The sequence below is a fragment of the Agelaius phoeniceus genome, chromosome 10 (genome assembly GCF_051311805.1).
Source record: "Agelaius phoeniceus isolate bAgePho1 chromosome 10, bAgePho1.hap1, whole genome shotgun sequence".
Taxonomy (NCBI): domain Eukaryota; kingdom Metazoa; phylum Chordata; class Aves; order Passeriformes; family Icteridae; genus Agelaius; species Agelaius phoeniceus.
The window spans coordinates 14,383,149-14,397,801 of NC_135274.1; the positions used below are offsets into that span (position 1 = coordinate 14,383,149).

A 14,653-nucleotide genomic window follows, 5' to 3' on the forward strand; every position below is an offset into this window, starting at 1 on the left:
TGTTATAATTCAGTATTTGTCAGATGCAGCAGTCATTACAAACTATCTCAAACTTTCAATAACTGTAACTCCTTAGTCAGTGATAAACCTGTTTAATTTACTAGTTTATCATAAAGGAAGGATCCTTTCCTGGTAATCACAGGAATCCGAATCAGAATGTGCTGCTGCTGCTTCTCAACCCCTGCATTGCTAATTTATAACACTAGAATGAGATTTGAGACATACTAGGGAGAGAATTTCTCAGGATGAAATAAGAGATCCATTTGAGATGGCATTAATGGAGCAATATGACTGTTTTGATTTTATACCACAAGTACAGTACAGAACCTTGGGACAATTTCCACTTGTTATGACTAAGTCACATCACTCAACAGAGAGAGAACTGAGGGCTCCCTCCTCCCCCAGTTATTCTCATTGATAGCAATGACATCAAACTGGGGAATTATAACCTCACAATTGTGGCCTGGTTGAGATAAGAAAATATGTATATTCTGAGAAATTAACCAACTTATTGTTATGAAATATAGAGTCTGTAATCCTCACAAGATTCCTATCAATATCACAAGTATAATTCTTCTCTAAGAAGGAACTACATGAATATAAGAACTTAGAACCATAATATTAAGTCATGTAAAAATGGTTTAATTTAGTTTTAAATTTGAAATGTACTTGAGGAACATACAAAAATATGTACAAATATATTGAATGGGAACAAAAAGGCAAAATTAGATACTGTCTTTCAGTGAAGTTCTTAATTCTAAATGTGTTTTTCTGAGTGGATGGGACTCAAGTGCTTACTTTCTGTATGCATATATTTTTATTTTAGATTTTTTGCTTCAATACAACAAATTTTTTGTAGAGAAACAGCCATTCTATTTCTGCTTCATTCCATTGTTCTGGTCATTGCAAGACATGGGTTGTTATTGCTGTTTTCCTCTCAAGAAAGAAGAGAATGGACAGCTAAAGATATCATCTAATATTTGTGTTATATCAAGGAGGTTATGCTATAAAATATATTCCCATAAGTACAACCAAGAATACCACAGAAAATATAGCCAGCCAAGGAAAGGACTGTAAGCAAGGCTGCCTGACAAATAGGGCACAGGGCTGACCAGGAGTCATCAGGTTCAAGCCTGTGCCGGGACATGAATCACATCACATAAGCCCAGCAAATAAATCTGTCTCGCTCTGTGTTTACTCCCACACTCCTTTCCTCCATTTCTTGTCCAAATGTATTCACAGCCACTTTAAGGCCATTTGTTCTCATGTCAAAATTATTGCGTGAATTCAAGAGCTTTTTCTTCTCCCTGGTGTTTACCTCTTTGTATACTTAGAGATAGCAATTTTTACCTCTCCAACCTCTGTTTTGCTGGGCACAGCTTCTTTTCAGACAGGCCATCCTTTCCTCTGATCATCATACTAGTCAGCATACCTTTGCAGCTGTTAAAAAACCCAGAACATTTGCACCTTAACCATAGGGATTTGGAATTTAAGGCGATGTCTAACAAGCACCTTGGTCACTGACATAAATACTCTCCTTGCTTCATTAAAAATATTTTACTCACTATATCTCCAAATTGTGTTCTCCTTTTCTGTGCACTGGTAGTTCATAGTAATTCTGTGATTGACTGTTACAACTAGGTGGTTTTTCTTTCTGTCACTTCCCACTGATGAGCCTACAGTTCATAGCTGGTTCTTTTCATTAGCCCTTAAGTGCATGACCTGGGAGCGCACGACCTTAAATTCCATCCCATTTCTACTACCCCAGTCTTCAAGGTCATTTAATTCTTCCTGTATAATATTCCAATCCTCCTCTGTATTCATGACATCTCCCAGTTTTGTATCATCAGCAAATTAATTAGTACACTCCTACTTTTTCTGCCTAGGCCATTAAGGAAAATATTAAATAAAATTAATCCCCAGACCAATCCTAAAGGAACTCTACAAGCAACTTTCCTCCAGGGAGAGAGAGAAATCCTTTCAACATAACTCACTCTTGTCTCTTGTTCAGTCACTTTTTTACTTATCTTACAGTCCTGATACTTGCTCTTATCTTTTTCAATTTAACTAATAATTCCCCATGTAGTAATGTATCAAATGCTTTACTGAAGAGCAGAAAGGTTGAATCTATTGCATTTGCTTTATCTCAACAATCGAGTTGTCATCAAAATAAAAGGCATGAGATAACAAATTTATCTGAATGACTTCTAAAAAAATAAATTCAATGTTTTACTTAATCTCATTTTCCCATTTTGATCTTTTTATTTTGTTATTGAAATCTTAATTTAGATTTTGGGTCACACCTAGATTACATTTAATTTCTATTCAGTCCTCAGTGCACAGCGATTCTCTTGGTTATTTTCTCCTCATATGACTGAGAAAGCTTTTGCCATCTGTTTAATTTGATTTGCAAGGTCTGATTCTGCTAAGAAGCACCTTTCTTTGCTAAACTGTACTTACCCTGCCTTCATTTCTTGTCAGGCTTCTATTATTTCTCATACACTGTCTGAAGTTGTAATTTATCTGCTAAGGCATATGGTCGGTCTCATGTGTTAGTCCTCCTGGTTTGAGGCACATTCCTCTTTTCTTGTCCAGATTCCAGAAATGAATGTCCTAGAACACTGCCATATCAAATATTAGGAGCCTGCTTTATCCAATTACTTGTCTGTGGCTCACATTAGGATTTTGGCTGTGACCACTATATTACCGTAAGCTGTTACAGTTCCTAGGTTGAACACTCCTCATCTGTATTCTGCGAACAAAGCAGAGCTTTCTCTGAAGGCTGTCAGTTGATGTCACTTGTCCTTGCAAAGAGAAACACATCTACCTGGACAGGCAAAAGCTCAGAACAATCCCAGATGGCAGGAAACATCTAGCAGGCATGTCAGGGAAAGATTACTTCTCATAAAGCCTTCCTAGTGGCATTTGATTTGACATAAACCCTGTAGAGCTCACTCAGTGAGCCACATTGCAAAGACGCTTCCTTCAGCACATCCTGGAATGTACCAGAATTGGGCTTAACTGCTTTATACAAGTATGAATAAGCTCTAGGTGCCTTTTCTTGGGTGGAAAAGGCAGTGAGGGATCAATAAGAGGGGCAAGCCAAGTATTTCAGGGCAGTGTGGAAATGTGTTTGCATGGGGATTGCCAACCAGAAATAGGAGTACTAGAATCAACCACTAGTAGCTCTGGTCATTAAAATCCATGAGGATTTTGACCTTTGGAATTGTTTGTTCTGTGTTTCTGTTTTTCCCCATTGTGGTATTATCCCTACTCTCTTAACTAACTCATACAAGTCTGAATTCAGCATGTGCACCTACTACTCTCCAGAATTCAGCTGCTATCCTGATTGGTTATGTAAAGTTTCTGTGACTCCTCAAAGGTTGTTCTCTTCCAGCAGTTTCTCTAACTCAGTGATGATTTCAGGCTGTTTCTGTTGTTAGAACTGTCAGCATAAGGAGTATTATGAATATTCTATGATTCAGAGTTAATACAGCCAAATATGAGACAATGAAATTTTTTTGAAGGAATCTCCTGAAGGGTTCTTTTGTTTCTCTTAGCATATTATGATTTTCAAAAAATTTATTCTTGGCTTTCAGTGGTATACATGTTGAAGAAGAGACCCTGCCTATTTACTCCATTTATGCTACAGAAAAGCCAGTGCACTACAGGTCAAAAGGAAGGATCTCATAATAAAAATGCAGAATCAGTCTGGTTATGCAGGTTAGACCAAATTTTCCATAGTTGCTCCTTGGCTCTAGCATTGGTCATTGGCTAGAAAGAAGCAGAGAGAGTGGCATGCATAAAGCCAGTTTTCCTCCTGCATTCTAGAAAAGCAGGACTTATAAAGTTACTCAGCTTAGTGTTGCCTCCAGGTCATCTTGTTTAAGAACCACTCATGGACCAAAACTACATTACTTTCCCTTATTGTTTTTTTCAGTCCATCTATACTTTCAACCTCCATAGTTTTCTATAGAAATGAAGTCCACAACTGGCAGCATTTTCTCCATTTTAAACCTTAAAAGCTCATTTGCTCTGGGAGCCTTGCATCTCATACTGTGAGAAATAGTGAATGATGATTCCCTGCTCACATTCTGACATAATTCATGTTTTTTCATAGTTTTCTGTCATATCTCTTTTCTGACATGGCTTTTGCAAGATGAAGACTCCTAATGTACTTGAGCTTATATGAAAGCAGTTACATTCTTCCCATCTCCCTTGTAATCCTTTCCCAGCTCTCTTATATCTTTTTAGAGGTTCAAAGATCAGTACTGAACAGTGTTCTGTTTTATGCAGGAGTATACCCCTTTTTATTTTTTTTAAAATAATGCTTAACAATCAATTTTGACTATTGCTGATGTTTTCAGAGAACCATACATATAGATTTCAAAATCTCTTACCTGAATATTTTTCAAGCCCCTTTTACATATGCCTAAGACTATTTTTCTCCATAAGTTAGAATATATCAGTTTCCCAAACATAGACATGCAATTTCACATCCAGGCACTGGCTATGTGTGTGGCTTCTGCCATCATATGGACATGCCCCACTTCAGATGACTCTAGATGCTTATTTGCTAGAAAATATGGTGAATCACATGCTGAATGTCCTATACTATTTTGTTCCCCATTTGGCTAGAAAATACTATTCCAAACCTTCACAGTCAACTGTAGATATGTCAACCTTAAATAATTTTGTATCATCTGTAAACAATGGGGGTTTCTGAATCATCCCCCTCCCTCAAGAATTGTTATTTATGAATATAAGAAGTGCACAAATCCTCTGTGCTTTATGAGCAACCACTCATTGCTGTGAAAACAATTATTTTATTTTTACCTGTTGTGTCCTGGTTTTTTTATTTGGTTATTAATCCAAACTGGTTTCTCTTATTTCTTAAAAAGTTAGATCTTTTGGGTTAGGGATCCTTTATAAGGCCTTTAAAAAAGACAGATGTAGTGCCTTGATCACACAATCTTATCTCACATTGTTCATTGAGCTCCTACAAAATTATATCTGTTCTCACAGAACCTGAATTCATACTTAATTATCTTACCTGGTATCAGAGTTAAAATTCAGCAATTTCCCTGCTGAATTCTGTCTGGAGACACATAATCTGATACTTATAATTAGATCCTGTTTATTTTCTCTGATTTGTTGCAGAATCTCTTCCATTGACTCTTCAATCCAGAATAGTGTCTTATATTCATGTCCTGTGAGAGTAAACCTGGAGGAGCCTCCTGATAGCCTTGTGCTGAAGGCTCCTTCTAAAGTTGAATTTTTATTTCCTGCTGTGACCTGACATTACTTAAGTGCTCCATTTATACTTTCAACACTGAGCTCCAGGAACTCCTTTCAGGACTTTCAGCAGACTCTGCTGCACCCATTGTATTGATTTTGAAGATGAACAGATAAAAACCCACATTTAATGCATCTACCCAAAAACACAGTCAGGTCACAACCCATCAGACAGAGATTTCTTCTTTGCAAACCACTCCCAGCACACACATATTATCAGTACTAAATTTGTTTTAAGAACATGATAACAGGGGAACATATTTTAATGGATTGAGAAGCCTACTTAGTCTTAATATGAAACATAATCTTGAGTATATCACCAACCTTACTGTCTTTGCTCTAACTCTGTAAAAGATCTTTTTTCTTACATGTGTAGCACTATGATTTTGCTAGATATTCAGTGCCAGTGATCCACTGCCTGTATCACAAATTAAAAAAACCCAAAAGACTACTGTACATATGCTCTTCAGAAGGATGCAAAATGCCTATTAATTATATATCAACCATGCGTATGCAACCACAGACATGGAGTTAGAAAGCAGTTTTATGATAGACATACCACTTACTGAACTGAATGGATATTTAAATCCCAGTTGTCTGAAGAAGGGGGAATTGAATGTCTAGTCTCTGTCTGTAATATCTTATTGAAATGAACAATACCATGCACTTTCAGAAGGAAAAAGAAAATTGCTTGGACAGGTGATACGAATTCCAGACATGTCAGTGATTGCTTTGCTTTGCCATTCCTGAAGTGTCAAGTTTTCAAATCAGTATTATTCACCTCTAATTAATATCAATACCCTGGATCCAAATCTTTCTGTAATTGCTTTTTCATGTGTATTTTCCATATGTTCTCACCCTAAGACAGTATGTAGGCTTGAGAGGCCTAAACCATTTATAGATCAGCTAAGACCTTAAGCTGTGCTTTTCAAGTTTTATTAACAACAAGTTCCAGTTCCATACTGATTTTCCTGCTGTGCATACAAAAATGCCACGAGCATTTTTGGTGGATATTAACAAATGTCAACAGTACAAAACCAATCCTACATTTTTCCAGATAATTAGACCATCTGAAATAATTTTGAAAAGGTGGTTTAATTTGTGATCTGTGAGTAATTCACTTTCATGGACACATATTCTTTCTTAGAACTGGCTAAGGTAATTTACACATTACAAGGCTTCTAGACATAGTTGGCCACTTATCCAGTACTAATAAATTGAAAATGTGTGTGCATGATTTAACAGAAAAAGGAAGATGTGAATGTAATGCAGGTAATTGCTGAACTACAGTTCTACTTCTGACAGCTAAAGAATACATGAATAGACCTGTCTGGAGAACACAGGTTGCTTCGCATCATCTTTCAAAATGTTGATTTTTCTTCTAAATATTTGAAAACAATTATATGACTATTTTTGAGAAAATTCTTAGCATCAAAATGCTGGATTTCAGGCAAAGTGATCCTAGAGGTTAAAATGTGAATTTGCATGTGGGGAGGGATTGCAGGACCACATTCTTCTTCCTTAAGCATCCAAATTGGACATAAGAGGAAAATCAAGCTTCCTGTTAAAACAAACAAAAAAACAACAAATCCCAAACCAAAAAAACAAAAAACCCCAAAACATTTATCTTTCAACAAAATACTGATTTATTTTATAAATAATTTCTGCTATAGCTCATTTCTGCCAGACTTTTCATGTCACCTGCTACTGGCAATATTGGTGTATCCCTACCAGTGTCTGATTATCAAATTAACCTTCCATATTCGGGTTCTGGTTACTAGGAATGGACCTCTGCAGATCCATAAAGATCTTTAGTTTTGAAGAGCTCTCTACTTCCAAGGATAACCCTTTATCTAGGTCTTTTTCCTGCCTCTGCCAGCACCAGGCATTTTGCAAGGTTTGTTACAAAGTCTATGGGGAATACAAGAAGCCTGAGAACTCTTAAAACAGGTAGAATTTTGTAAGGCAAAAAATGTGGTTGAATACAGGAGTGCTGTGTGCCCTGGCATATTGGTGGTGCAGCAAAATTTCCTCATTTTTTCATAAAGACTTTTTCTTTGTTCTTGAAACCCTTCTGTTTGGCTTTTTTGTTTCTGGTTTTGTATTTTTGTTTGATTGGTTTTGGGGTTCTTTTTAACTTTTTGATGTTGGATTTCTCCCATCCCAATGAGATTTTAAACAGACATGTATGAAAAGTAAAAACCTAGACTTAAAACTCTCAAGCAGGAAAACAGAAAGAAATTGAGCTGTGAAGGGCAAATGTGACATTTAAAATAGCAGAATCTGTAGCAGTGAAATCCACTTGCAATTGTGCCACAGCGCAGAAATTAAGTTGTAATTACTGAAAGGCTCAGCAAATACAAGCATTGCAACTCTTATTAAAACAAGCAATGTTAGCCACAGTAAAGAGAAATAGGTAAAAAAAAATAGTCACAGTGCATAGACATTCTTATCTCTACAGGGTTTTTTAGATAAGATATGGCTTTTAGTATGAGCTCAGGATTCAGTGTCTTCTCAAATTATGGACATCAGGAGAAACATCCATGAGGCTGGGTCATGCTACAAAGGCATGAAACAGCTGTAAAGAGAGTTAACTCAGTAGATTATATATCCCCATTGAAAGGAAAATACTTATCAGAAGGAACACTTTTTATGGTTTTGTTTGCTGGCTAAACCCACTCTTGCTAAGACTTGTAAAACTAAAATTTTGTTTTAGTAGTTCATTTTCATTTTTGAGGCACTAGTATCTACACTCTCTACAATTACTTGTAACTGAGCTGACAAAGTATTTCAAACACAGCTCAGCCTCTCCTGCCTTCCTTCTTAATTCAGATATTCTGGAAATGGTGTCACTCTTACCACTCCTCCTATTATTTCTGCTCCACATCTCTGGTGGCTTCAGATCTTCCTGCCACCCATCCAACATGATCTTTTAATATCCCTCAACGACTCACACCAGCCACTGGCATCAGAATCAGCCCTCAGCAGCCCAGCACTACCTTGCAAAGGGAATGTCATTATTGCCATTGATCGCCAGTGGAGCAGGGGATCTGTGTCAGCTGAAAAAGCGCTCAACTCTTCAGTATTGCCTCAGTTCACGGCGGTTCCTTTTCTGTCTCCTGATATTTTATTACAGCAGAATCATTTTAATTGGCACATGCTGGTGGAAACAAAACTGCATCTGTTGAGGGCCAGATTCTAGCACTCCTGCTCAGGTGGTACAAGTCCCTTGTTCTGGAGTGTGTCCATTGAAATCAAGAAACCTGCCCAATTGTTAGAGGTTCAGAGGAACACATTGTTCTCATAGGTATTCACTTTTATTCCATAATATGCTTTAAAAATACGCACTGTACAAACCATTAAAAAAAACTCCTATTAAAGTAAGTTTTGCCATAATAGAGCAGGGAAGCAGCAGGAGGGGAACAAAGGGCTACCCAGCACGACACTTATGCTAGCAAACACCAATTCACACCTGTTAACTACTGTGAATAAAATCTTTGGAATCAGTTCCTCAAAAAAGTCAAAGAAAGAAAGAAAGAAAAACTGTTCACCATGAAAGAAAACGGGAACCTCAGGTGTGCTGCTGAAAGCTTACAGAGTCAGATCAGCATTTATAATCAGTGACTTCTGAGACTACCTGAAGGAATGGAAGGCGAGGACTTGGCAGGTACACAAAGTATACATAAGCACAGAAGAATCCATCCTCGTAATTTTGAAGTGAAATGGAGGATAACCCCACGAGGTCCCAGGAAAGACACAATGTTCTGAACTAAAAGTTCAGCCAGAGCTTTGGTCCTGGGAGATAATTATAAGGCTGCCTGACCTAACTGACCCAACTTAATGAAACGAGTATGTCTGAACTGAGGAGAAAAGAAAAATATGCAGTGAGCATCAAAATGGGGTTCCTGATCTGTCACTGCTATTCAGATTCTCACGAAAAGAGATGTGTTATTGTCAAAGGCTTTTCCATTAATAGATGTCAGCCTTGGCAGCTACACACACAACCAAGCAGAGTACAGGAATTCTGATCTCATTCCTATCTCCTCAAATATGGTGATGGCTACCTGAAAACTGTTGCTAAAGACTGAAGTGATTGAATTCAGGAAATTTGCTTAAGATTGGGCATTTAATCATTAGTGTAACTTGTCAATCTAAAATCTGATTACACATTCTTACCTTTGTGAGGACTTGGGCAATATTGCATCAACATGAACAAGCAGAAAAAATCTGTCTTCTCATTATTAATATTAATATCTCATTCTATGTAATAGAATGCTATTGGAGAGAGACCCAAGATTACTGAAGAACCTATAGGCATACATCTTACATCTTACATATCAGCTTTACATTAGCCCTGGTTCCAAAGTAAGCTTAAACTAGAAAAATCCAGCTGTGGAAGTCTGGCTTGGTGAATTTTCTATTGGTATGACTGTCTTCCACTGCATACCACTGAGAATGGATGATAGGGCTTCTGTATCCACAACCCAGCAACTCTTGGCTCACCATGCAACCAAACAGCCTCTTCATAGATGACACAGCATAAATCCTGAGGCTGTATTCCATTTTCCTTTATTTACACACACATGTAGTCTTAAGGGATGCTTCAGCAGGAAAGAGCAAGGTACAGTACTTAATGTGCAAGTTCAGTTCAGCAGAACTCCGACTAAAGCATGTCAGCCTCAAGGGCTTTTCTCTCAAACAGTGAGCCTAAGTTCTCCACAGAAGGAAACTTGCTGAACTACATTTTTCTGAACTTTAAAGAAAAAAAGTCCTGATTCTAAACTGAATGAGGGAGTAAATGAATGAGCAACTTCACTGAAAGCAGGAGTGGCCCTGGTCTATTCTAGGAGAGCTATAGAGAATCCAGGTAACGAAGCCATGACAAGAAAATGTTCCCACTTTTTTTTTTTAAACTCTTTTGTTGTAAGAACATTATCCATCTCAGTAGCTTTATTCTCAGCAGCAAACCTTAGACTGGTCTTTGAGGACTCTTAAATAACCTCCAGTATGGATGTAAAAAGGAAGCAAACCAGAACAATCAAACCTAAGGTTTACTTTTTACCATATTTCTAAGATACCTTTTTGATTCTCAGGCTCCTGCCTTCAGCCGTTCCCAAGTCAGTTCCATTCCCATCTTTTTCTCCCTGGATGATTCCCTCACAGCAGGCAGAGAGGCACCAATTCCAGGCAACCCCTGCTGTGCATCAGTTGTTCCACTGTAGTCTTTTTCTTGAGGCTCCTTTAGAAGGATCAGTCTCCCCAGCGACTTTGGCCTCAATTTCCACGCTTCTGTGTCATTTAGTGGTTGGCTACAGTGAAATCTTATTTGGTTGGAAGCTGACCTGCTGCCTATTCTGAATAATTTTATATTTAGTCCTGGGATCTGACTGGGATTTGTGTTTTAAGAGTCGCTCCTTTCTTTCCTGGGGTTTAATGAACCTTTTCAAATCATCTTATTTGGTATAACATCACAAAGTGCCTTTGTTTTGCCAAAAATATCCAAAATAATTAGTATTTAGCTCTTAAATATCTCCTGTTTTCCTTATTCTTTGAAACTATGACCACCTGGAAAATTATGATGCTCCCATTCTGGCGTAGCAGAACCCTGATGGACAGACTCATGCAATCTTACAGACTTTGGTCCAGACTTACCTTCAAATTTGAAATAAGTAAAAAATTCTGTAGAAAACTCCTGGTCTTTTTAGAACTTCTCTGTCACTACACATATCTGTAAATGACTTGGAGATCTGCAAATGAGTAAGGAAATGAAGTTCAGAGGAGAGTTTCCAGGCTCAAGGCTGTTTTTTACTGGATATTCTAGACTAGAAGATTAGTCATGGATTCACTCTAAATCTTTAAGACTAAATAAGTTTTATTCTCTGCCTCATCCAGCTCCTCATCCCCCCTGGCTACATCCACATGCTTTTCACTTGTTCAGACTTTTGCTGGGGGAGAAATAAGGTCTGAAGGTTTGTGGAAGAAAATCTGGGATGATGTGAGACAGCAGAGGAGCAGAAGTCTCAATCTGAATGAGGCCAAAAGGATGATTAGTCACTCATTTGTGACTTGATCAAACAGCAGAGGAGTACATCCAGTACTGATGGTAGGAATTGGATGGAGTTGTCCTAGGTTCTATTTGGATTTAATGCACATATTTTTTTCCCTAAGACAAGGGCCCATCAACAGCTTATCATGTTCTTGGTGTTACTGCGAGACAGAACTGCACTGTCTTTGACCTTGAGGTAATCAGGATTTTGTCTTTAAGGTAAGATCTATCAACATCACCTTCTTTCATTTGCCAGGCCCACATTCCTCCTAATATCCATGGAGAACATTTCTGTCTTACCCAACTCCCTTTAGGTGAGTGTGCTTAAACTTCTAAGGGCAGAATCATACGATGTTTCTAGGCAGGCTGCTTTTTCTTTGGTCTTCACAACACTTCTTTTGTGGGTATTAACTTTTTTTTTTTCAGGAAATATTAAAAAAAACCCAGTTACTAAATTGTATAAAATAAATTAATTGCAAAAATTAAGATAAAGCAATTTAAGAAAGAATAAAAAAATTATCTTCAAGAACATTTTCAAAAGTATTTTTTTCCTGACTGTCTGAGAAAAACACCAGTATTTCCTTTTTTTATTGGAAGATTCAAAAGGCAAATATAACCATAGTAAACTTTGATAATATAAATAACAAAGCTGAATATCCTGCTTCGTTGTCTCTATTAATGGTATCTTGTGATATTAATTTAAAAAAGAAAGAAAATTAACATCACATAATTTATTAGCAGATTACTCAAATGATTTATCATCTCAGAGGTTCCTGTAAGTACTGCTGAAAATGTTACCATTCATTTCACTGGACATAACAACATAAAATGACACAAAGTGCTTCTCTTGTTTACTTATACTTCTCACCAAGTTATGTTATCTCTTCATTCTGCCACCAGATATACCTTCTTTCTTTTGCCCTCAGGAGTCTTCTACACAATTTCAATATGCTTATCTGAGGGAGAAAAAGGGAAAAAAATTATTCAATTCAAATTTTGAAAATGTCTTATGCTTACAATTCTTTCCTTTCACATAAAAAAATATTGTTTTGGCAATTTTTTTGGTAAATCTCTCAAAAAGAAGACCTTCCAGGCTCAAGGACTAAAGACAAGACACCCTCACAGTGCAGAGATTCAGCTGAAAATTTTAATCAGGACTGGAAGTGGAGTTGGCAGATTGATTTAAATTAGGCAGGCCTGGCTCTATATTGGGAAGTCTATGCTTGCATATCCATTTTTTTTTACTCCAGTTCTTCTTTTGGATTCTCAGATAAAAGAGAATAAAGTGGGCATTCTCCACTTGATGCAATTTCACTATACAGTGATTCCCATCAATGTATAATTAAAAGTGGATTTCCTTTTCCCTGAGATGGGGGAGGGTCTGCATAAACCTGGTTGATGTGAAGTGAACAAAGAGAACTTTCATGAGTTCTCCTGCAAACAGTCTATCAGTTACAATTCCTAGTGTTCACACTGCTGCACTGTTCAAAAGGAGCTCTAAAAAAAAAGTCAAGCAGGGGGTCCAAGAAAAATTCAACCCGCATGCCAACTAAGGGAAAGAAAGAGAAGGCAGGAAAAAAAACCTAGCTTTTGTTGTAAAAAGAACTAATGAAGCTGCTCTTAGAACTGTCCACGGTGACACAACAAGCCTGTGCACCCACACACATTGTGAGAGTGCCAGTCACCCTCGGTAATGAGAAAAGGAAACACTGTGGGCAAAGGAAATATATGAATACATTGCTTTTATGGTTTAACTGTAGGAAATCACAACGCTGGCCCACAATATCTTGTGCCAACTGCCAAAAGTGGTAAAGTAATACATAAGGTTGTCTACTTAAATTTTTCTTACAGACAAGATGGACTGGTGGGGGGTAAAATCCCATTATCATTATAAATTGCTAATTAAATAATTATCAATTAGATGGGCAGACAGAACTCATTCCAATGAATTCCTTAGAGGGCTTTCAGTAAAGAAAAACAGTAATTTTGATTATTTTTTTTATCCATACTTCCTGCCTAGGGGCTCTAAATAGAGATGATATATGGTGTATCCCATGTTAGACTTTCACACAGTATATCTTGTGTTAGAGCTCAGGGACAAACACTGAACTTTGGTGCATATATAGATCTTTTTTCAGTTTTTCAGATAAATGGCCTTAATTTCATGATATTAATTAGATACCCAGGGTTATTTCCTAAGGAATAAAAAGAATACTTTCCAGACTTTTACATGGCTTTGAGAAATCACTTTTTCCCAAGTAACTGATAATATTTTCTAATATGTCATTGCATTTTCTTTTTCCTTTTTGCATAATTCAGAATTTACTTTTAAATAAAATGTTAAAATATGTAACACAGATATGTATACAGACGATAGGCAGGATTGAACACAGTCCCAGGAGCATTTTTAATGAACTTTGTTCTATCCATTAACACCAAAACCAATGCAAAATTAAACCCTTTGCTTTCAGGTTTTGCAGTCAAGTTTTCAGATCAGAGTCCTGGGCAAAGTTGTAATAGTACTGAGCAACAGAAAAGATCCTGTCCCATCCTGTACCCCTGACTCATATAAGTAATTTTTCTGAGGAGAAGGGTCCCTCTGGCCCCTTAAACAACTTACTCAGCTACAATCAGCCATTACTCACGTGTGCACAGAGTGGTTGCACCCACACTTTTCTTGCCCTAAATCAGTTTTGCAAGACAATTATAAGCTACAATGATTTGCAAGTGCTGTTCAAGAAATCTTCAGCTGTCCGTGATAAGGAATATTTTCTAAGGATACAAGTTATGCAGACTGAACTGAAGAGTCACATTAATGTTTGGGACAGAGTTTTCATTGCCAGCAAACACCAACAAAAAGTGAGGAACGGAAATGGGAACATGAAAGATGGACTTTTAATTCCAAAGCCAGGAACATTTAAATATGAATGGGGCTTGCTGCCGCCCTCTATCTTTTGTCAGGAAATATGAAGCTCTGGAAGTCCTTTTGTTGCCTTCTTTGTTAACTGTATGAGGCTGAAAGGAGTTGGCTTGTTTCATTTTCAAGCCCTGTCACAATGAGGGTCTCAAAAATGAATGCTTATAAATACATGAAAATGCTGAAGGGTTCATAAAGGAAAGAAAACTTTCTTTTTCATAATCATCTGTCATCGGATGACTTACCAGGGACAATCATAATGAAAAACAAACAGCAAGGAAAAATTTTTAATGTTTAGAAAGGGGAACAGAGTTGTAGAATAAAATTAAAATATCATGACATAAAGATAGATATTTGAGAACAAGATCAAGAGATATAAAGTATATTCAGCAACA

At 37.2% G+C, this 14,653-nt stretch overlaps 1 long non-coding RNA gene across 1 annotated transcript in view; it reads right to left on the reverse strand.

Moving 5' to 3' along the window:
- The window catches only part of LOC143694884 (uncharacterized), a 97,448-nt gene that overhangs the window by 64,745 nt on the left and 18,050 nt on the right, over positions 1 to 14,653 (reverse strand). The window contains exons 7-9 of the long non-coding RNA XR_013183628.1: positions 12,210 to 12,297; positions 11,642 to 11,736; positions 10,948 to 11,042 (exon numbers count right to left, since the gene is read on the reverse strand). This is a non-coding gene — a long non-coding RNA (uncharacterized LOC143694884). The remainder of the gene's footprint in view (positions 1 to 10,947; positions 11,043 to 11,641; positions 11,737 to 12,209; positions 12,298 to 14,653) is intronic.